We start from the raw sequence: 21802 nt of genomic DNA, 5'->3' as shown, positions 1-21802 counted from the left end.
TTTGTATGATCTCCCCCTGGGAGCTTTGAATGTACTTGCCCACCTTTGTGTGATCTCCCCCTGGGAGCTTTAAATGTACATGCCCACCTTTTGTGTGATCTCCCCCTGGGAGCTCTAAATGTGTTTGCCCACCTTTGTGTGATATCCCCCTGGAAGCTTTGAATGTCATTGCCCACCTTTGTGTGATCTCCCCCTGGAAGCTTTGAATGTACTTGCCCACCTTTGTGTGATCTCCCCCTGGGAGCTTTGAATGTACTTGCCCACCTTTGTGTGATCTCCCCCTGGGAGCTTTAAATGTTCTTGCCCACCTTTGTGTGATCTCCCCCTGGGAGCTTTGAATGTACTTGCCCACCTTTGTGTGATCTCCCCCTGGGAGCTTAAATGCACTTGCCCAACCTTGGGTGCATAATGCCCTAAAAGTTAGTATAACTTGGTGCAGCGTCCAGCCGCAGCAGCTGTCAGACTGTCAAACTTTTACAGGCTGCCTGCAGTGGGGCTGGATGGGGCATTTGTGTCTTTGGCCTGCTCCTAAATGCTGGTGCACCCATTGTGCATGGGACCTTAGAAAACCCAGTTTGATGAGTGCCAAGGTGAGAAAATAGAACATTTGAGAAAAACATTTTGGACATCGAATTTGACACAGAGGGAGAGATTAAGGCTAGCCATACATTATACAATTATCTGCAGATTTTCTGCCCAATTTCCTTTAGATTTACCTTCAACTATGTAGTGCAAGGGCCTGCCTAATTGGATACAACTGAAAGTGTTGTTTAGGTTTGTCCTCCTATTATATGGTTTTTGGTAAATCTAAACCAAAAATCTGCAGATAATTGTATAATGTATGGCCAGCCTTACTCAAACTGGAGCACTCAGAATCTGGTGCAGCTGTGCATAACAGCCAATCAGTTTCTAACATCAGCTTGTTCAATGAAGCTTTGACATTAAACCTGGGTTAACATATATGCGGTGCGGTATATCACAAGTGATTCGCACAGGAACCGCACCGCATTCCTGTGCAAATCACATGCAATTTGTGTGCGGTGCGATCAGAGCCATACATTTGGTATGGCTCTAATCGCACCGCACCCGCACCAAAAACGTGCAGGACCCTTTATTTTGGTCTGCACTTGAATCCGATCGCATGGGTATTCACACTTATGCGATCAGATTCTGCACATTGCACCGCATTTTGCGGACCGCTTTCGGGGTGTTGTTAACTCAACATAAACACCCGCAGCTATTCTCATGAATGGGGTGCGATTCTGATACGGTGCAGAATTTGCACTAAAAACATTGCAAATTTTGCACCGCATCAGTGTGAACCAGGGCTTAAACCTGGAAGCCTTTTAGTTTCTATGCAGAGCTGCACCAGATTTTGCATTCTCCAGTTTTAGTAAATAACCCCCATAAGGTCTTTTATAACATAGGAATTATATGGAAACCTGAATATAAGGGAAGTATTGATTTCACTGTACTATACATGGTCTGATTTATAAAAGGCTGAGCTGTTGCCCTTAGTAACTGCTCATTATGGAGGGTATACTATCAGCTGCAAAATTTTAGTTTTCCTAAATCAAACTCAGACAAAGCCCAGAGACCCAATTTTCTGCAGTAATAGTATTGCAAACATGAGTGATGTCACGAATTGCGTTTTTATCATTGATAAAATATTGTCTGTTTACAAATCACAGCTTTGCCGTGTGTGGGTGACAGATACTCTTTCTTCTACACATTTTGTCATACTCTCAGCTATGGCACGGCTCGGTGGCATGCAGCTGGTGAGCTTGGCTCATTTTGACAGTTGTGCCATGTCCGGACATGTCTCTGGAGTATGCCAGAAGCTCTTTGAAGTTAATAATGCGTCTTATGTTCCTTCTCTGGCCGGCGCACACTTTGAAATTCTTTTATGCAATATCTGTATGAGTCTGGGACCTTTTGAAGTGTGGCGTTCTAATTACCCTGATAATTTGGCGCTTTTCAGGGCTCCTTTGCTGCACAAAAAGATCTAGTTTCCAAAAACACTCTCTACCAGTGTATCAGCTCAGCATCTCGGCTGCTTTCTCAGTACAGACTTGCTTGACCTGTTTTGTCATGCTGACTGTCCAGCTTTACACTATCAAACCCTGCGTGTAAACCTTGAATAGGTTTCCCATGCTATTAGATGACTGATGGCCTCTGTAACATATTGTTTGCTCTGGGGTTGGGCTGCCTTTGAAGTCTTGCCTATAGGAAGCGCAGCCACTGTTTGTTCTATTAAAATTCCTTTTCATTTCCTCCCCTTAAACCGCAGGCCACTTCCCCCTGTCATTCAGCACACTGCAGGGACGCAGCTTGATTGAAATGCATCACATCCAGGCATGGCGAGCAGACGCATAACAGCGCTTCCATTATTATTTAGGAATTCCTGAGCGTCGTTCCGAACGCTGATTTCCATTTTATTTACTTTAAGGGAAATAAAAAAAAAAAAAAGAGGATTTGACAAAAAGGCATCTGAGGTCAGCGTAAGCATTGTATTTCCAAAGAAAAGTATTTTCCATTGCCGTAATAATAAAACTCTCGCCCTGATCAAAGAAACAGAAAGCAGGACCTGGTGTGGCTAATTACATTTGTGGGGTGTGTATATCAGCTGGGCACTGCTGTGCTGGCTGGATATTGCAGAATTAAGCCCAGCGTCTGTCCTTACTGGCAGCTGTGTGCATATGGATTGATCAGACCCTGCACCTAAGTCGGAGCCTGCTTTTTGATGGCGTGGAGAAAGCTGCTAGCATTTTTTTTTCTCCTCTAAGCTGCACAGGGAACTTTAACATCTGGAAAGAAACTTACTGGGTAGGATTTTGCAGATAAGGCAAAAATGAAGGAAAAAAGGCCCCAGGATGGATATTTAAAAAGCGTAAACAGATCCAAAATCAAGGTTTATTCCACGCAAATGTATTTGTTTGAAGAGCTCAAATGCACATTGTTTGCATCTGAAATGACTGTTTATCATAACCGCAGAAAACAAAAAGTTTTTAATAGTGTACTAATGGATTTAACTGCCAGGTATGTGTGGAGGTTTTTGGAATTCTCTTCCTGTGTGGTCATTGCTCTTGAGCCCTGGTTTACACTGATGCGGTGCGGAATTTGCAGCGTTTTCTGTGCGAATTCCGCACCGCGTCAGAATCGCACCCCGTTAATGCGAACCGCTGCAGGTGTGTATGTTAAGTTAACAACACCCCGAAAGCGGCCCACAAAACGATGTGCAGAATCGGATCACATAGGTGTGAATACCCATGCGATCTGATTCTAGTGTGGACCCAAAAAAAGGGTCCTGCATGTTTTTGGTGCAGTGCGAATAGAGCCATACAAAATGTGTGGCTCCAATCGCACCGCACAAAAATCGCATGTGATTTGCACAGGAATGCGGTGAGGTTCCTGTGCGAATCATATGCAATATACCGCACCGCATATGTGTGAACCCAGGCTTAGATTGTCCTGAATAAAGGTAAAACCTCCATTATTAAAGCATATGTCAGGGCAAATTAAAAAAAAAACATATATGAGGAACATCTCTGCATTATGTGGACATATCCCTGCGTTTAATCCCTATAATTACCCTGCAAGTACAGAAAAATAGCTGTTGATCTGCCAAAAATGCCATCAGCTCCTATTTATCTCTTGTGGAGTGGAATGACACCGCATTCTTTATTTTTGTGAACTGAAATAGCAAGACCCTGCCCTCTTGTCTCTTGTTAAATTACTGAATCTTGCCCAACTTAACACATTAGCTTAAGGCTAGGGTCACACATATGCAGCTGCGGATTACAACTGCTCATTCAGGTCCCTGGAGCATTTACAAAATCGCAGCCCACAGGGGAACCACAAGTGCAGTGCAGTTCCCAGTGCAGGACCAATTTCTAGTACATGCAGCATTCCATTAGGATTAGTGGCACCCTCTCGCAACCAGCGCTTTTTTTTTTTTGTGCAGGTGGTTGCAGCAGCGGGAACAGGAGCGGACCCGCAGCAGGAACCACTCACACAGATGTGCACCTAGTGTTAAGCATTAAGCAAGAAAAAATAAACATTCCCCTGTAAACTATTGTTATTTTTCACATAGTTACATCAGTACAATTTGGACCAATGTACCTATGTATATACCATACCTATGGGATCATTGTAGAAGCTGGAAACCACTAGTAGACACCGCTTTTCTGGTGATCTCCAGTAGTTTCCGGGTCCTGTGCCGAGTGGCTGCCCTGCTGCATTATGAATACAGGAGGCTGGCTGCTTGGTGTGGGTGCCATTCAGAAAATGCTTTGCATTTTCTCAGTGAATGCAAAGTGTTCTCTGATTGGACAAGGTGAAGAGGTGGGGAGGTGAAGCACAGCAGCAACCTCATCCAGTCAGAGAATGACTTGCATTTATTGAGAAAATGTTATACATTTCCTGATTTGCCGCTATGCCAACCTCCTGTATTCATAATGCAGCAGGGTAGCCATTTGGCATGGGATCCTGAAGCTAATGGAGATCACTGGAGCATCAGTGTCTACTATAGTGATTTTACAGCTTCTAGAGCAGTCTGTCTCAACACAGAGGAACCCTTGAAATAACTTTTTGGTCTCGGGGAACTCCTGACAAAAATTACTATATCTATATCTCATGATACATACATGGAGTCCCCAGTCGAACTTTTAAGTCGGCTGCAGAGGTGGACTGACAACTCATGGGGCCCTCAGGCAATAGGGGATCATGGGTTCCCTGTGTCCTTGCCCAAACTCAAGCCTATGAAAAAGGTACCAGGGGCATCTCATGGGGCCCCCTACTGACCCTAGGCCCTTGGGCAGTGCCCGAGTTTCCATATGGTCAGTCCACCCCTGGTCGGCTGTAAATGGATTGAGTCTTGGCTGGTACATCGATTGACTTCAGTACAGCCAGCCTGTCAGATTTTTTGCATGTGATCATTGCAATCATAGCGCTGTGGGAGAGATTCCCTCATCAACACTGACGGATGATGGAGGAATCAAGCAATCTTCTTCCCTTCAACCCATGGAAGGAAAGAAAATTGTATAATCTACGGCTTGCTTTAGTTTGGGGAAAGAAAGGAAGTGGGTGGCAGAACTTGGAGGAAGAGATGTGAAGTAGGTGGGCTGTTTGAAATAACACTGGGGGTTATTTATTAAAACTGCATGGTGCAGCTCTGCATATAAACCAATCCGCTTCCAGATTTTATAGTCAAAGCTTAATTGAACAAGCTGAAGATAGAAGCTGATTGGCTCCCATGCACAGCTGCACCAGATTCTGAGAGCCCTAGTTTTAGTAAATCTACCCCAGTGTGCAGAGGACTCAGAACAGCTCTGAATTTCCGAGGAAGTCAACAGGCATTTTTCTATCAAATGGATATAACAAAATGCTTCCAATGGTATCCTTAACAGAGCAAAGGGGAGCAAATAAGAGAAGTAGTTTGGTAAAGTTTGCATACACTTTAATTTCTGATATAATATCCTGTTGAATGGCTATTGAGAGTTCTTGGTGTAATCATACAGCTATCTGAAGTTGCCATAACCTGGTCTCAAGAACATTTTAGCAGGTTGAGCGCCATGGTTTAATGGCACAGTGTAAGCAAGTAATTAGCTGTGCAAGTAGTAGCAAGAGTGCTTCTTGTACAAGAGGTCAGCAGATAATATGAAGGGCAACTTTAAAGAGTCCTTTGCACACCAGCACCAGTGAGAACCTGCATTTATCAGCCTTGCGCAAGATCAAAGCTCCTACTTAATACCAAGGACAACTGCTCAACTGGGCTCTGTGCTGTAGCTGTGCCAAGAACATGTTCATTTGTGTTCCAAGCTAACAGAACAACTGGGCACTAATCTGTAGGACTCTTGGCGTGTCACAGAGTGCTCACATATGTTGTGCGCTCACATGTGTTCTACATTTTCTCAGCAGCCATTTTTTGTAGTGAAAACAAGTGAACCAAAATAAAAGAAAAATAAAATTTTTAGTACCTGGCTGCATTACATGTATGTTTCCCTAAGTTTTATCCCTTTAAACAAGGTGCAAGCTAAAAAAAATAACTATTGATGTGCCAGAAATATAGTTTGCTCCTAGCTTCCTCCTCAGCATGACAACACAGTGTATTTTTATCTCTGAAGTTCGAAACGTGGTATCAGTCCTGCTTGCTTCATTTCTTATTGATTAAAAATACCGCAGACTTCTTCTGTTCCCCTCCCCTCCTCGTCATCTGCATAGCCCCTCCTTATCTCCTCTTCATCTCCATAGCCCTTCCGTATCTCCTCCTCATCTCCATAGCACCTCTGTATCTCCTCCTCATCTCCATAGCACCTCTGTATCTCCTCCTCATCTCCATAGCACCTCTGTATCTCCTCCTTATCTCCATAGCCCCTCTGTATCTCCTCCTTATCTCCATAGCCCCTCCTTATCTCCTACGTATCTCCTGCCCATCTCCATAGCCCCTCCTTATCTCCTTCTCATCTCCATAGTCCCTCCTTATCCTCCTCCTTATCTCCATAGGCTCTCCTTATCTCCTCCTCATCTCCATAGCCCCTCCTTATCTCCTCCTCATCTCCATAGCCCCTCCTAATCCTCCTCCTTATCTCCATAGGCTCTTCTTATCTCATCCTCATCTCCATAGCCCCTTCCTTTCTCCTCTTCATCTCCATAGCCCCTCTATATCTCTTTCATCTCCATAGCCCCTCCATATCTCCTCTTCATCCCCAAAGCATAGCCCCTCTTTATCTCCTTTTATCTCCTCCTCATCTCCATAGCCCCTCTGTATCTCCTCTTCATCACCCCTCCTATCTCCTCTTCACCTCCATAGCCCCTCCTTGTCTCCTCCTTATCTCCTCTTCATCTCCATTGCCCCTCCACAACTTGTCCTCGTCTCCACAGCTCCTCCTTGTGCATAGAGAGCCCAGGAAACTATCAGCTCACAACATTTCTAGAAAAATCAAAGTATTTTTTGGTACTAATTAAACAAATATAAGAAAAAGGGGTCAATGGTATATTTAACAGACCGAAAAGGAGGAAATTACAGAAGTTAATTGTTAGCGTTTACATACACTGTAACACACACCTTGAGAGAGAGCTGTCACTTAAAAAAAACTGACAGCAAGATTCACTAAGCTTTAGCACCATTTGAGCAATATTAAAAGCCTGCTGAAGCCTGATAGCAGCTTGTTTAGGGCTCATGCACATGGTCGTAGTCCATAATAATTTTGCATATTTCTTGCCTGTGAGCCACAAGTGCAGTGCACATTTGCCCATAGAAAGCAATGGCTGTATGTGGGTTTATGCTGGTACTTGCCTGAACATGTGCACATGTGCAGACATGCAATCTTGTTTTCAGACAGTCCCTTTCCAGAGTTCTACATGCATACACATGCATTTGTTTATGCAAGTACCAGTGTTTACCTGCCATTGATTTCTAAGTACGGCTATATGCAACAGCCGTGGCCCCCTGGTGGGAAATGCACCCATATTTTACAGCATATAGCCACATGCAGCCGTATGCATGAGCCCTTAAAGTGTTATTAAAACCAGGACCCTGCATTCACTATATCTGGTCTCCCACAGTCCACACTACATGGAAATGTGATTATTTTAGTAAACATGAACTGCTAATTATCTTTTCTCATCAGAAGTTAGAGCAGTCTTGTGGCTTCTATCAGTGTTCAGCCAAGCACTAGCTAAAGCTTGTAGGAGGAGTTTTTTTTCTGCTCTAGGAGGATGCAGAACCCCTGACCTTTGTCTGACCAGTGCTGATTGGCCCTGTGCTGATCTCAGACACTCTCCCAAGAAAAAAAAACCTCTAGCAATACACACCAAGCTGAGCATGTGCAAAATGCCAACGGTTCAGTCTGTCTTAGCGGGAGATAAGAGGCGGCCGCATGAACAAGGGGAGGAACAGAGCAATCAGAATCAAACAGACTTTTTACACAATGCAGAGGATTAACCCCTTAGGTTCCACAGTGAGTATAACAAGCATGCTTTGCTGAATATACAGACTGATTTTACTGATGTGGGTTTAGTAACACTGGAACTGAACGGTTGTGATGTCCAGTTCGGGCTGCGTGCCATTAGAATTAATGGCACCCGCCCGCGGGTCCGCATTCCTCTGTGCGGGTGATGCGGCTGCATGGATTTTTGTGCGGATCTGCAGCGGCACCACCCGCACATATGTGAACCTAGCCTTAAAGAAGGTGGTCACAGCATACACATTGTATGTTAGACAGTTCTGTGACTTTCTGAAGGCTGTTGGGTTGTTGGCAGGGCCATCAATGGCTCAAATTTTATGTTTCATTAGGGCCCATGCACACTGAGCTTAGAAAACCGTCAGTTCTTTTGACAGAAAAATACACCTGGTTCACACCAATGCAGTTTGCTTTTGCTCTGGTTGTGCAATGCTTTTTGCATTTCGCATTTTTACACACACGTTTTTACTACCTTTTGCTGTTATTTCAGCTTTTTTTTTTTTGGTTAAAGGGGGAATTTTTTTTTGTTTGCTGGGCAAAATTAAAACAGAAAATGCGACAAAAACTCAGCAAAAGCGCACTGCATGCATTTCAGTAGCATCTCCATTGAATTCTGAGCAAAAACTCTGCTTTTTGCGTTTAAAAAAATTCCCTGACCCCTTCCAAAAACGCAGCAGCTGAAAAACGCATAGATGTGAACATGTCCCATAGGTAAACGGACTGTAGTGCTTTTCTGCAAAAAGCAATAAAATGCATTGGTGTGAACGAGGCCATACAGCATGAGTTTAGGCGCATTTAGGAGTTTTTTTTATTAAAAACTACTCTCAAAAACACAATCCAGAAGGTTTTTTTTGTTTGTTTTTTTTTTGTTTTTTTTTTAAATCTGAACGTTGAGCCTAAAATATGCCTCTAAAAGTCCTAATGTGTGTGAACCCTTAGAAAACCAGCCAAAATTCGCTCCATGTTTTGCCAGCTTTGAACAGTTTGGAGCAGCTATAGGAAGAAGCTCATAAACTGATGTACACCCTTCAATGTTGCTGTACACTGAAGGGGACTCAGTTGAGTTTTTCACATTTTAAATGATCCAAAGTGCATGGAGAAAGCTGTGACTTCACTTAGTTGTGCCTAATTGTTATTCCACATTGTCTTGGCTAGCAGAAATGAGAATTTATGTTGTATATTTCCAGGGTTTTCACGTTTCCATGAAAAGTCTTGAATTGCAGATCCCTCCTTGTTGTTATACTTGCCCATGCGGTATCCACAGAAAGTTGTTTGTGTGCACTGGTAAAGCAATGAAAGCTTCACAGGAGATTGGAATGACTATTCGTGATTCCAAAGCTGTAGATTACCATGGAAGAAGAAAATGCAAGATGAATCTGTGGTGCAACAAGGAATTATAGTGCCCTCACTGTTGTGCAGCAGAGAATGCAAGTGGTAGATATCGGATGTACAGCAGGATAAGTGAGTGCCCTGTTTGTAATACAAAACAAGCTATTAGTGCCCTCACTGTGGTGCAGCAGGGGCTTCAAGTGCCCTTACTGTGGTGCAGCAGGGGCTTCAAGTGCCCTTACTGTGGTGCAGCAGGGGCTTCAAGTGCCCTCTCTGTGGTACAGCAGGGGCTTCAAGTGCCCTCTCTGTGGTGCAGCAGGTGATTCAAGTGCCCTCTCTGTGGTGCAGCAGGTGATTCAAGTGCCCTCTCTGTGGTGCAGCAGGTGATTCAAGTGCCATATCTGGTGCAGCAGGTGATTCAAGTGCCCTCTCTGGTGCAGCAGGGGATTCAAGTGCCCTCTCTGTGGTGCAGCATTGGGATCAAGTGCCCTCTCTGTGGTGCAGCAGGGGATTCAAGTGCCCTCTCTGTGGTGCAGCATTGGGATCAAGTGCCCTCTCTGTGGTGCAGCAGGGGATTCAAGTGCCCTCACTGTGATGAAGCAGGGGATTCAAGTGCCCTCACTGTGATGAAGCAGGGGATTCAAGTGCCCTCTCTGTGGTGCAGCATTGGGATCAAGTGCCCTCTCTGTGGTGCAGCAGGGGGATTCAAGTGCCCTCTCTGTGGTGCAGCATTGGGATCAAGTGCCCTCTCTGTGGTGCAGCAGGGGGACTCAAGTGCCCTCTCTGTGGTGCAGCAGGGGGACTCAAGTGCCCTCTCTGTGGTGCAGCAGGGGGACTCAAGTGCCCTCTCTGTGGTGCAGCAGGGGGACTCAAGTGCCCTCTCTGTGGTGCAGCAGGGGGACTCAAGTGCCCTCTCTGGGGTGCAGCAGGAGACTCAAGTGCCCTCTCGGGGGTGCAGCAGGGGGATTCAAGTGCCTTATCTGTGGTGCAGCAGCAGATGCAAGAGTCATTCTTGTGGTGTAGCAGGGCCTCTCTGTGGTGCAGAAGGTCCCATCAGTCCTGGATGAAGTCACAAACAGTTCTGTCTTTGCCCACTATTCTCAATGACAGATCTGATCACATGTATGCAGTCTGATTTTTTTTTTCGGTACACACTTTACATTTTTGTTAGCTTTTTGTATTGCCTGTTAGCGCCAGTACAAGTGCCCCCTATTGTAAGGTTGATTTCTGCTTTGTCTAGGGCCTTCAACTATTGACCTCAAGCACAGATTACAATTAGCAGTTTTTCCATAATTTAGGGCAATACGGCCTGCCCTTTGACCTCACACCATTTAGTAGCCCCAGGTTAACGCCTTGTATAATACGAGTTCCCTCTCATTATTCCCTACATTTACAACGTCATTTGGATCCCACTGCTTTAAGTTTTTCTTTTTTGTTTGTTAATGTTAGCGTGATATGGACACGGCGTAATTAAACCTGCAGCATTTAAAGGGGCATATAATGTGAAACAGCTGCCCCTTGAAGCACATCAGTTGAAAAATCAGGAAGCAGATCTGCACCAGGAACAAGCTCATTTCAGCCCAGCTCAAGCATGTGTTTGTCTGCCGAAGCTGGTAATTTACAAGGCTACAATTAACCTCTTCACCCCACCGAGCAAGGCCTGTGGCACAATGCACGCATGGCCCCTGATTACAGCATAGGTGAAGCCGCTGACTAGGATGAAAGCCTTGTACTGCAAACATTATTGGCTGTGGGGGGAATGGAAATTGGTTACATTTGTTGCACGCAACAACAGGCATCCTTAGAAAATGATGGCTCCTGTTCTGCGGCCCCTCAAAATCACATGTAGCCTTTTCTTTACAAAAGTTTCAAAGTGTAGTTAACTTGTAAGGCAGCTTAAAGCAGAACTCCGGGCAAAAACTTCTTTACATGTCCTTGTTGCCGATTTCCTACCTTCACTGAATATGTTGTTGATCTTCTGTTTTATTCAGTAGTTGCTCTAAAATAGTCTATTAATTTGCAAACCAAACTGTTAATTCTCTTTGGTTTTCTGTTGGTAAGACCAGAGGCAGCTATGCGGTCTGTTCCCCCAGTCACTGGTCTTGGCACATCCCTTCTGTAGTTCTTTCTCCAGGAAGCAGTGATGTCATTCAGTCCCACTTGCAGTGGTGAGCAGACAGGACTCTCAGACACATTCAGCATGTACAGGCCTAGTGTACCCACCCACATTCACTAGAATTACCTATGGTTGATGGGAACTGTAGTTTCTTTTTACTGCAGAGAGAGGAGAGGAAATGATGTAATCCCTGCTGTTACACTTCCTCCTTGGCAGAGCAGATGTTGTTGTTATGTTTTGAATTACAGATATGAGTCATGAAAATTCAATTAGACCTTTCTCCTAAATGGTAAGGATTGGTAATTTTTTGCCTATCCTGGAGTTCTCCTTTAAAGTAGATGTAAACCCAATCACTAAACCCTCATATAAGCTTTACCATGTTATTGAATTTCTGAAGCTTTCATTAAAATAACACTTGGTGGTCCTGCCATGAGGGTCCTTGTTAAAGCACGCCTGGTAAAGGCTGACAACTCTGTCCTTGGCTTCCACTTGTGGTCCTTTATCTTCACCAAATGAAGCCGAGCATACATGGCTCAGATTTTGGGCGAATATTTGTGAATCGGTCAAAAGCTGTGGTCGGCTTGCCAACACCATTCTGCTTAACAAACCTTGAGAAACTGAAGGAGCCAGGTGGAAAAAAGTTGACCAAACAGCAATGTCACTGATAATATCACTGGGCCTGTCCAAACGATCCTGAAAAACCAGAGGACCTCTAGTATTACAAGAAGATGCTCCAACTCTGTCCGGGAATGTGATTTGGGGATATTTGGGATCCTCTGCATTCCTAGGATCCCATAGGGTGGTCCAGCAAGCAAGTTAAATATGTTTTACATTTCTCTGTTATAATTTTATGGTATTGATTTCTGTTAGTGTGTTTTGTTTGGTGATAGAATCCTGCGAGATAAGCAAACCTGAGCTTTTTCATACATGGTCAGCTTTAAGTGGGCTCATGAATGAGTGGAGGAAAACACCACTCCTCCATGTGCAAGGGTGGACTGCTCCTGCCGTCCTCATGTCCAGAGCCAGTCTATGGGCATGATGACCTCAGGAACAGTCCACTGCACAAGACCGCTAGACCAAGGGGGGCAGGAGTGGTAGGGAGGATGGGGTTGTGTATATATTGACTCTCCAATCCCCTAGACCAGTGGTCTCCAAACTGCGGCCCTTTGCTTGCCTCTATCCGGCCCTCGGATTACTGTTCCTTCCACTGACACAAACAAGGAGACACAATTTCTTCTACTGGCACCAACTATAAGGCATTTTTCTCACTAACACCAATGACGGGGCACTATTCCTCCTAGTATAACTAATGATGGGGCACTATTCCTCCTAGTATTACCAATGATGGGGCACTATTCCTCCTAGTATTACTAATGATGGGGCACTATTCCTCCTAGCATTACCAAAGATGGGGAATTATTCCTCCTAGTATTACCAATGATGGGGCACTATTCCTACTAGTATTACCAATGATGGGGCACTATTCCTCCTAGTATTACCAATGATGGGGCAGTATTCCTCCTAGTATTACCAATGATGGGGAATTATTCCTCCTAGTATTACCAATGATGGGGCACTATTCCTCCTAGTATTACCAATGATGGGGCACTATTCCTCCTAGTATTACCAATGATGGGGCACTATTCCTCCTAGTATTACTAATGATGGGGCACTATTCCTCCTAGCATTAACAAAGATGGGGAATTATTCCTCCTAGTATTACCAATGATGGGGCACTATTCCTACTAGTATTACCAATGATGGGGCAGTATTCCTCCTAGTATTACCAATGATGGGGAATTCTTCCTCCTAGTATTACCAATGATGGGGCACTATTCCTCCTAGTATTACCAATGATGGGGCACTATTCCTCCTAGTATTACCAATGATGGGGCACTATTCCTCCTAGTATTACCAATGATGGGGCACTATTCCTCCTAGTATTACCAATGATGGGGCACTATTCCTCCTAGTATTACCAATGATGGGGCACTATTCCTCCTAGTATTACCAATGATGGGGAATTATTCCTCCTAGCATTACCAATGATGGGGCACTATTCCTCCTAGTATTACCAATGATAGGGCACTATTCCTCCTAGTATTACCAATGATGGGGCACTATTCCTCCTAGTATTACCAATGATGGGGCACTATTCCTCCTAGTATTACCAATGATGGGGCACTATTCCTCCTAGTATTACTAATGATGAGGTATTGTTCCTCCAACCAATACCAATGACTGGATACTATTCCTTCTTCCACTGACTACAAGCACTATGGCTTTTTTTTTTTTTTTACTCCTACTGATGCTGGGGCATTTTCTACTCCCACTGGGCCCCCCGGCCCTCCTAAAGTCTGATGGACAGTAAACCGTCCCTTTGTTTAGAAAGTCCCTAGAGGATTGGTTAACTGTGCCCACACTGCATGGGGGACAAAAAAATGCCCGGAGTTTGGCTTTAAGAGCTAAAGAGTGTGAATGGAGAAATCTGCACTGCCAGCTATAGTATTTAGACAGCCGCTGTACTCACAACTCTTTGAATACCCAATTACTACATTTGATAGGATGTAGTCACTGTTTGATTGAAAAAAATTCCCACCCAGCTCCTTCAATTTTTATAATCAAAATTTTGTTGAGCTGGGTCACCCTTGGCTCAAATTTTGGCTCGTTCAGCAGGAATCGGCTGAAACCCAAGAGGTGTATAGCCAGCTTAATATTGGTATCTTTGTCCACAATGTTTAAAGTTAGACTAGTAACATGACTGACATAACTGTGTATGGAAATGCCGTCATCTTTCTTCGGAGTTCTTTGTGTCTGCAGGCTTCCAGACCTTTTAGATGTCAGCTGCACAGCTGTAGCAAGCTGTTTATGAAATATGAATACACCCTGGGGCTCCATTCTTCTGGCTGCTAGTGCTAGGCTAGGTAATGCCGCAGTCCTACCTAGAATCTACACACACTCACATTGCAGACATCAGTTCCAGAAACTCATCTCATGCACACTTCCTGGGAAATAAAAGCATTCTTGTTTAAAGGGATTTTCAAGATCCATGACAGACACTTATTTAGGTCCTTCATATTGTGAAATGGAAGGAAATATTGATGTCTTCATTGTTCTCTCATTCGCAGTTACTGGCAGAAGAAACAAGCACAGATTTAAGAATATGTAACCCAACTTTTCATATTCCGGATATGTGGCACCATGTACCTGCATGAAAAAGTATGCTGTTCTTTGTATTGCTTCCTTTGTGTGAAATCCCTGGTGTTACTGCCAACTGACCACACTAGGCATGAGATCACAGCACAGTTCTCTAGCTGTAGATGTTTTGGGAGAGCCTTCCCGGTATAAAAAAATGCTGAACGCTACCAAAACGCTCCTGACAGCTTTTTTCAAGTTTTTTTTTTTTTTTTCCTTCATGTACTGAAAAATGCCAAAAGAACACTAACACTGCTAAACGTTTATAAACGCTACTAAAAAACTACTTCAAGCCAGCACAAAAATGCTATTATCAGCATTTTTCATCCAGTGTTTTGTCCTAGCATTTCACTGTTAAAAATCGGTAATGTGCATAGAGCCTTACTGGGAAGATTAGTGTACTGCTGTTTCTCCTCTCCCATCCCTATGGAGCTGAGAATAGAGGGAATGTGATCACTTAGAAAAAGGGAAAACGTATTTACTGTATAATGTTTCTAATATCTATTCCCACATTTGTTTGCCTTTCTTTTCTATTTTAAACTGAATGGGTTGATTTACAATGTGAGCGTTTACAATGACTGGCTATAGATGGATTCAAAATCAACTGGTTCAACAGGGAATGGCCAAATTTCAATCTATCAATGGCTGTTCACACTCCACAGAAGTTGATCTAACCATGGACTTCTATCGAATGGGAATGATGGAAAATATTTCATGATCTGTGTACTCTGACGGGAGGAGTTCTGCTGTCAGAACACAATGGCACAACGGGGAGGACTCCTCCATCCACCTCAATTGTGGATGGGGGAAACGTGTGTGTGTTTTTATCAGCCTGCTGGCAGATCAGAAAAAAAAAAAAAAACTGATAAAACTGTGACCAGCCTTAGAGTTCAAGTGTAAAGCCGGCCATACATGGGTTGAATTCCAAAATAATTTTCTTTAGAAAATCTTTTCTAAGAATTTTGTGTTCGAATTTTGCACCATTAGTGGGTCACAGAAACGGACGATTTTTGTGTGACCATCAAATTTGAGTGATCGGGCATGTTGGAAATATTTTTAAAAATTAACGAATTTCGAACCGATGGGAAAAACGTGCAAGAAATATAAATGTATAATAATAATAATAAACGAAAAAGAAATGAGCATGAGCTGTGACCTGGAAAGAAAAGAAAATTCTTGGCCACAAAAATCCTTTTCTGTAGCAACAGGAAGTGAAATTGAAGGCTTGGTTGGTTGAATTTCAAAATCAATGGTGGCACCATCGGATTACAAAATTCCGTTCGGAAAGAAAATTCATTCAGGATTTGACCCATGTATGGCCTGCATAAGAAATCTGTTTTTATATTTGGCAGTCCATACTCCTAATCGGTGTGCCTTATCTTTTCACCTGATTGGTCTGCAGACATTCTTCTTGATATGCATGTATGTTTATGTTGTATCCAATTTGCAGTGATTCTATGGGCCAGTTCTCCAACACCAAGTCTGATATACATGAAAGCCTTTTCCTTAGAAATTTAGTGATTTTTTTTTTTTTTTTACAAGATAGCTCACCAGGCCCTTTCTCGACCCTCCTCGATTGCTTAACTTGCGATCGGCGTGCAGAATGTGATAACACACGTATATAGCCAGTTCCTACACACACACTAGCGCCAGTATAGACAGAAACCAATTAACCTATCAAGTTTTTGGATTGTGGAAGCTGAAAAATCAAGAGGAAGCCAATGTGAATACAACAGAACATGCAAACTGCAGATAGTGTCCCAGCCGGAAACACAGGATAGTGTTCCGCTTTGTTTTTCCCGCACCAGCTACATATACAAATGCAAATTAATCTGGTTAATGAGAGCTTAATGTTTTTAATGTAAATAGTTCTGAATGTTGAGTGGACAAATGTACATAAAAACCCATTGTTTGCATTGAGATGCGTTCATTGCTGTTACCTTTATGGACCTGACTTCTGCCTTTTTTTACACGCTAGTGTGCATGACGCCTTGGGGGCACTTGTGCCATGGCCCATTAACCTGAATGGGTACCACCACCAAATGCCACAGGGGGTTTCATTTTTACTGTGGCCGCAATGCTTTGCATGTGTACATCCATGAGTGGCTGCATCTTTGTTTAAAGCCGAGCTACACCCAAAAGGGGAAGTTCCGCTTTAAGCCTCTGTCCCCCGCTCCCCGTTAAGGATTTGCACCTTTGGGGAGTGGATACCCGAATTTGACAGGTACCTGCTCCCACTTCTGCTGCGTAGGTGATCGGAAGCGGAAGTTGTTCTCTCCACCTCTCTCCCCGTAGTCTTCTGGGACACGTGAAAGGCCCTAGAAGACTATGTTGCCTTTCACAAAGTGCAACGCATCTCGCGCATGCGCAGTGGGCACCCGGCTGTGAAGCCGCAAGCTATCAGAGCAGGGTGCCCACACTGAAGATGCTGGCATCGGAGAGACCATTGATCTAAATAGGATCACTTTTTACCATTTGTTTTCTTTTTACTATGCAAATGTGATGTACAGTGTAAAACCATGGGATGGGAGGGACGTGGCCACGCACACATGTACCTGGAGGGGCGCGGCGTAGCTCCGACACCCGGAGGGGCGCGGCGTAGCACCGACACCCGGAGGGGCGCGGCGTAGCACCGACACCCGGAGGGGCGCGGCGTAGCACCGACACCCGGAGGGGCGCGGCGTAGCACCGACACCCGGAGGGGCGCGGCGTAGCACCGACACCCCCCGAGGGGCGCGGCGTAGCACCGACACCCCCGAGGGGCGCGGCGCAGCACAGACACTCAGAGGGGCGCGGCGCAGCACAGACACCCCGAGGGACACGTAAGTATCTGTATTTTAAAAGGCAGCAGCTACAGTTTTTGTAGCTGCTGACTTTTATATATTTTTTTTCAGCTGGAACTCCACTTTAAGTGAGTAGTTGACGCGGAGCAGTAAAATCGTGACTCAACTGCTTTTACTGCCCCCTGGCCACCTTCATGAATGAGCCATTATAATGTGATGTTGCACCTTTTTCTGTGCTCACTATTGTCACTCAGCAACTCTTACTATTGGTAATCTGCAAGGGGAGTTTGGTCCTAATAGAAATACCTATAAAATCCATTTAAGTTTTATGCTGTGTTGAGCCCTGATGATGAGGGAGTTTGGCTCCTGAAATACGTTTGAGGATTTTATTTGTTACCTTGGAGGATTTTATTTGTTACCTTGGACTCTTCATCTATTATTTTGGTCTGGTGCTCCTTTCTGTACTTCTGCGGTTTCAGCTCATGTGCTCCCTAGGCAGTTGCCTCTTTTGCCCACCCCTCTGGTAACCATCGGACTAGGTGTCACTACGCTTGCTGGTATGCAGTCTTTGTGTTCGAGCTGAAATGTTGTTTTAGTTACAGATACTGTCGTGCTGTGAAACAAAAAACCCTGGTTGGCTCGCTATGAATTGAAGTAAACTTCGAGGCTTGGCTCCTGTAGCTTAGAAAGAAGCCATTCTTTATTCTAAGTTCATGTAGCTGTGCCGCTTTGGGAGATTTCTACATCTTCGACCAATGTTCCCGGCCTATGAGAATGCCTTCACATTTCTTGCATTAGAGGTTTCCGAGGTGACCCTGCGTGAAGTAATTACTGTCACCCCCGGCCTGGCTGTTCTCTGCCTTTCTCAATACTAACTTGTCGGCTTCTATGAGAATTGGAACCAGCAATTATCTGTACCTGTATCCGGACAATGGCGTCACACAGAGACCTGGCCAAGGCTTGTCATTCCACAGCCGCCCCTCTCACTCTCCTGCTTTAGGGATGATTGTAGGGCTTAAAGGGACAATCTCCCCCCTGGAGTAAAGTGATTGACGTCACGGACTGTTCTAGGACCCCCTGCTATTTTATCCACTTCATCTATACACTCCGGCTGATGAGAGTTTTATTAGGCATATAAAAATGTTCTGTCAGCCTCAGTTGGTAGGCTGTAATCAATGGATCTTCCTGCTCAGTCTGCTACTGTAGAAGTTACAGAAGTGGACTTGTCAAAATATGTCACATGCAGGGGCGGACTGACCATTTAGAAACTCGGACACTGCCTGAGGGCCCGGGGTCAGTAGGGGGCCCCATGAGATGCCCTTGGTACCTTTTTCATAGGCTTTTTTGAGTTTGGGCAAGGACAACTCATGGGGTCCCATGATCCCCTATTGCCCGGGGGCCCCATGAGTTGCCAGTCTGCCCCTGGTCACATGTATCAGAAGGGAACATGGCCGCATTACCAAATCACATTATTTGAATGTAAAAATTAGAATCTCACGGATTATTTAAAGGCACCCTGCCGTCTGAGCTTTGATTTCAATAAAAACCTTCCCATAAAATGTTATATGCATTTATAGTAGAACTTCACTCTCTCAATCTACAATGACTATTATTAATCCTTATGCTGCTAACACAGGGCTTGACAAATTTACTTTGAATCTAGGAGCCAGCTAAAAAAGATAGGAGACAGGTTTTGTTTTTTTGTGTGGGTTGTCAGCGCCTGGGGCAACTTTTGGGTGACAAGCTTCACGCGATGCCATTTGCCTCGCGTCAATCTTGGCAAAACGACACTGAAAATAATGGCATCTGAACCTTTTGCAATCACAAGGATTCTGCCGCAATCCCAAAACGCCCAGGTGTGAATGGCACCATCCTGGTTCACACATGCAATTCTGGGTGAGTTTTCAAATTCACAGATTCACATGGCAGGCTAGATATTATATATTAGATTGTAAACTCCAAGGAGCAGGGCCCTCCTAACCCTCTTGTATTGAACTGTATTGTTGCTGTATTGTCTCCCTTTTATGTTGTAAAGTGCTGAGCAAACTGTTGGTGCTATATAAATCCTGTAATAATAATGTGTTCCTATGGAGGTGGTTTACACAGATGGATTAGAACTTTTTTATTAGAACTAGTTCATTAGAACTTTTGGACCCAGATTGGTGATCCTCAGTGTGCTGGTGACATTCTCCCTTGCTGATTCTGTTCGGTTCCAGCCGACGGTCATTGCAGTACCCGCTTATACGCACAGCCATTTTTAACGTGGGAATGTGTGTGTTTGGATTGTATACTTGCAGTGTGTGAACCCGGGAGCCAGGATGCAACTTCTAGTCGCCATGGTGACATGGTGCCTGGGATTTGTCAAGTCCTGTGTTAACATTGGTAAATAGATAGAAAAATATTTTCTATTTACTTGTGTTCAGCTTTTTTTGTAACATATATTCAGTTACTTCCTGGTTTCCATGCCTAGGAAAATGATGTCATACATCTCAGAAGTCTTCAGTAGGTGAGCGAGGGGTCCTTTCTGCTAACCCATATGGAAAAAAAAAATATTTTAAAAATATCCTTTCCAAACATATTGACATATATTTCAAATGCTTCAGTTTTGGCCATATTCAATATATTTAAATATATATATATATATATATATATATATATATATATATATATATACTGTATGTTGAAATGTGTTTTTATTACAAAATATATGAAAAATATTTTTCAAAATACATTTCAAATATACTGTATGTCTTTAAAACTACAAATCTACATTTTTGGAGTGCATTTACAAATATATGTAAATATGTTAAGATGACTTTTTTATATGTTAAAAAAAACTGAAAAATATATTTTAAAAAAAAATATTTTTAAAAATATATATTTTTAAAATATATTCTTCAGATTTTTTTATATGTAGCATTTGAAAAATATGTCAATATATTTGGGAAGAATATTTTAAAAATAAATTTCAAATATATTTTTCTTCCATGTGGGAAGTCACCCTCCTGCTTACTGAGCTAAGGGCAGGTAGATTCCAGAAAGTAACTACTACATGAATCATGTGTCCTTACTCAAGATGGCCACTGTCGGAAATTCAGTGTTGTTTTTCAAAGTGATTTTTCAGAAAATAAAGCATGGGGACATGGATGCAGGGGTAAGTTTGCTCTGAATATTAAAAAGTAATGAAATAGCATTTTTGATTTGTGGTGCTCAGATGCAGCGTAGTTCCGCTTTCAATTTTTTTCTGTTATTTACCTTCAAGAGCCTCCCTTGTCTAGATATCCAAAAGCCTTGGCTGGGCACTGCCATCTTGGATGTGATGACAGCAAACTCAGCTGTCATTCAAGGGACAGCCTTTCCCAATCAGGGTTACTTCCAGGGGCGGACTGACAACTCATGGGGCCCCCGGGCAATAGGGGATCATGGGGCCCCTGTGTCCTTGCCAAACTCAAAAAAGCCTATGAAAAAGGTACCAGGTGCATCTCATGGGACCCCCTACTGACCCCAGGCCAGTTTCCAAATGGTCAGTCCACCCCTGGTTACTTCAGAGTTTGCTAGTGGTTCCTTGAGCAATCAGCAATTTCTGCCTTACCACTGACACCAATGATCTTTTCAGCTGTCTATTCTTCCCACTGACTGCCACACTAATGTACTCTGAACTGTGGATATAGTAATTATGGCAGGGCTTCCGTAAGACCTGAAAAGGTATTTCAAGGGCTTCTCTATGTTATAAACGTTCATAATGGTTTCTATATAGTATTCCCCTTCACCTCTCCCCTGGCATCTACATAAAATGTTCTGTAGGAAGATGAGAGGAGAGGCAGAGGAGCTGGGCCAGCGCAGAGGATAAATAGACACCCAGAACAGGAGATGGTTATGATATGCAAGGAGTGATGGGGATGTGCTAGGGAATGGACTTTTCCTAGGGTATTAAAAGTTTCTAGCAAGTTAAAAGATATATAGATAGAAGTGAAAAAAAATGATGAAAAGGAAATCACTGCAATTAAGCATAAATACTTGATTTTTCTGTGCTTTGAATCGAAATTCTTTAAATTGGTGATAGGGTATCTTTAAGGGAAACTCCAGTGAGGGTTGAAGTGAAGCTTTGGGTTGCACAATGGGGAGTGTAGCCTGCTTACGATGAAGTCTGTAAGGGTGAAACGCGTCAGTTTGGGTGGTCTGTTTGCTGGCTGAATAAACTCTACTACACGTGGCATCATCAGTATTTTGGAAAGTTACCTATTTAGTGTTTCAATTTTACCATCCAGGTATTGCTATTATCAGTATTTATGATGCAGGAGAGCTATTATTATTATACAGGATGTATATAGCGCCAACAGTTTTCTCAGCGCTTTACAATATAACGGGAGACAATACAGCAACAATACAGTTCAATACAAGAGGGATAGGAGGGC

The 21802-nt window shown here is 43.6% G+C and overlaps 1 protein-coding gene across 1 annotated transcript in view; it reads left to right on the top strand.

Annotated features, from left to right (window-relative positions):
• Positions 1–21802, top strand: part of IL17RD (interleukin 17 receptor D) — a 121535-nt gene that overhangs the window by 5003 nt on the left and 94730 nt on the right. The window lies entirely within an intron of this gene.

This window comes from Staurois parvus, unplaced genomic scaffold (genome assembly GCF_062004578.1).
Source record: "Staurois parvus isolate SC_StPar_1 unplaced genomic scaffold, SC_StPar_1.0 ptg000282l, whole genome shotgun sequence".
Lineage (NCBI taxonomy): Eukaryota > Metazoa > Chordata > Amphibia > Anura > Ranidae > Staurois > Staurois parvus.
Note: the sequence above shows the minus strand (reverse complement) of the source record. Positions and strands in the feature narration are given on the sequence as shown.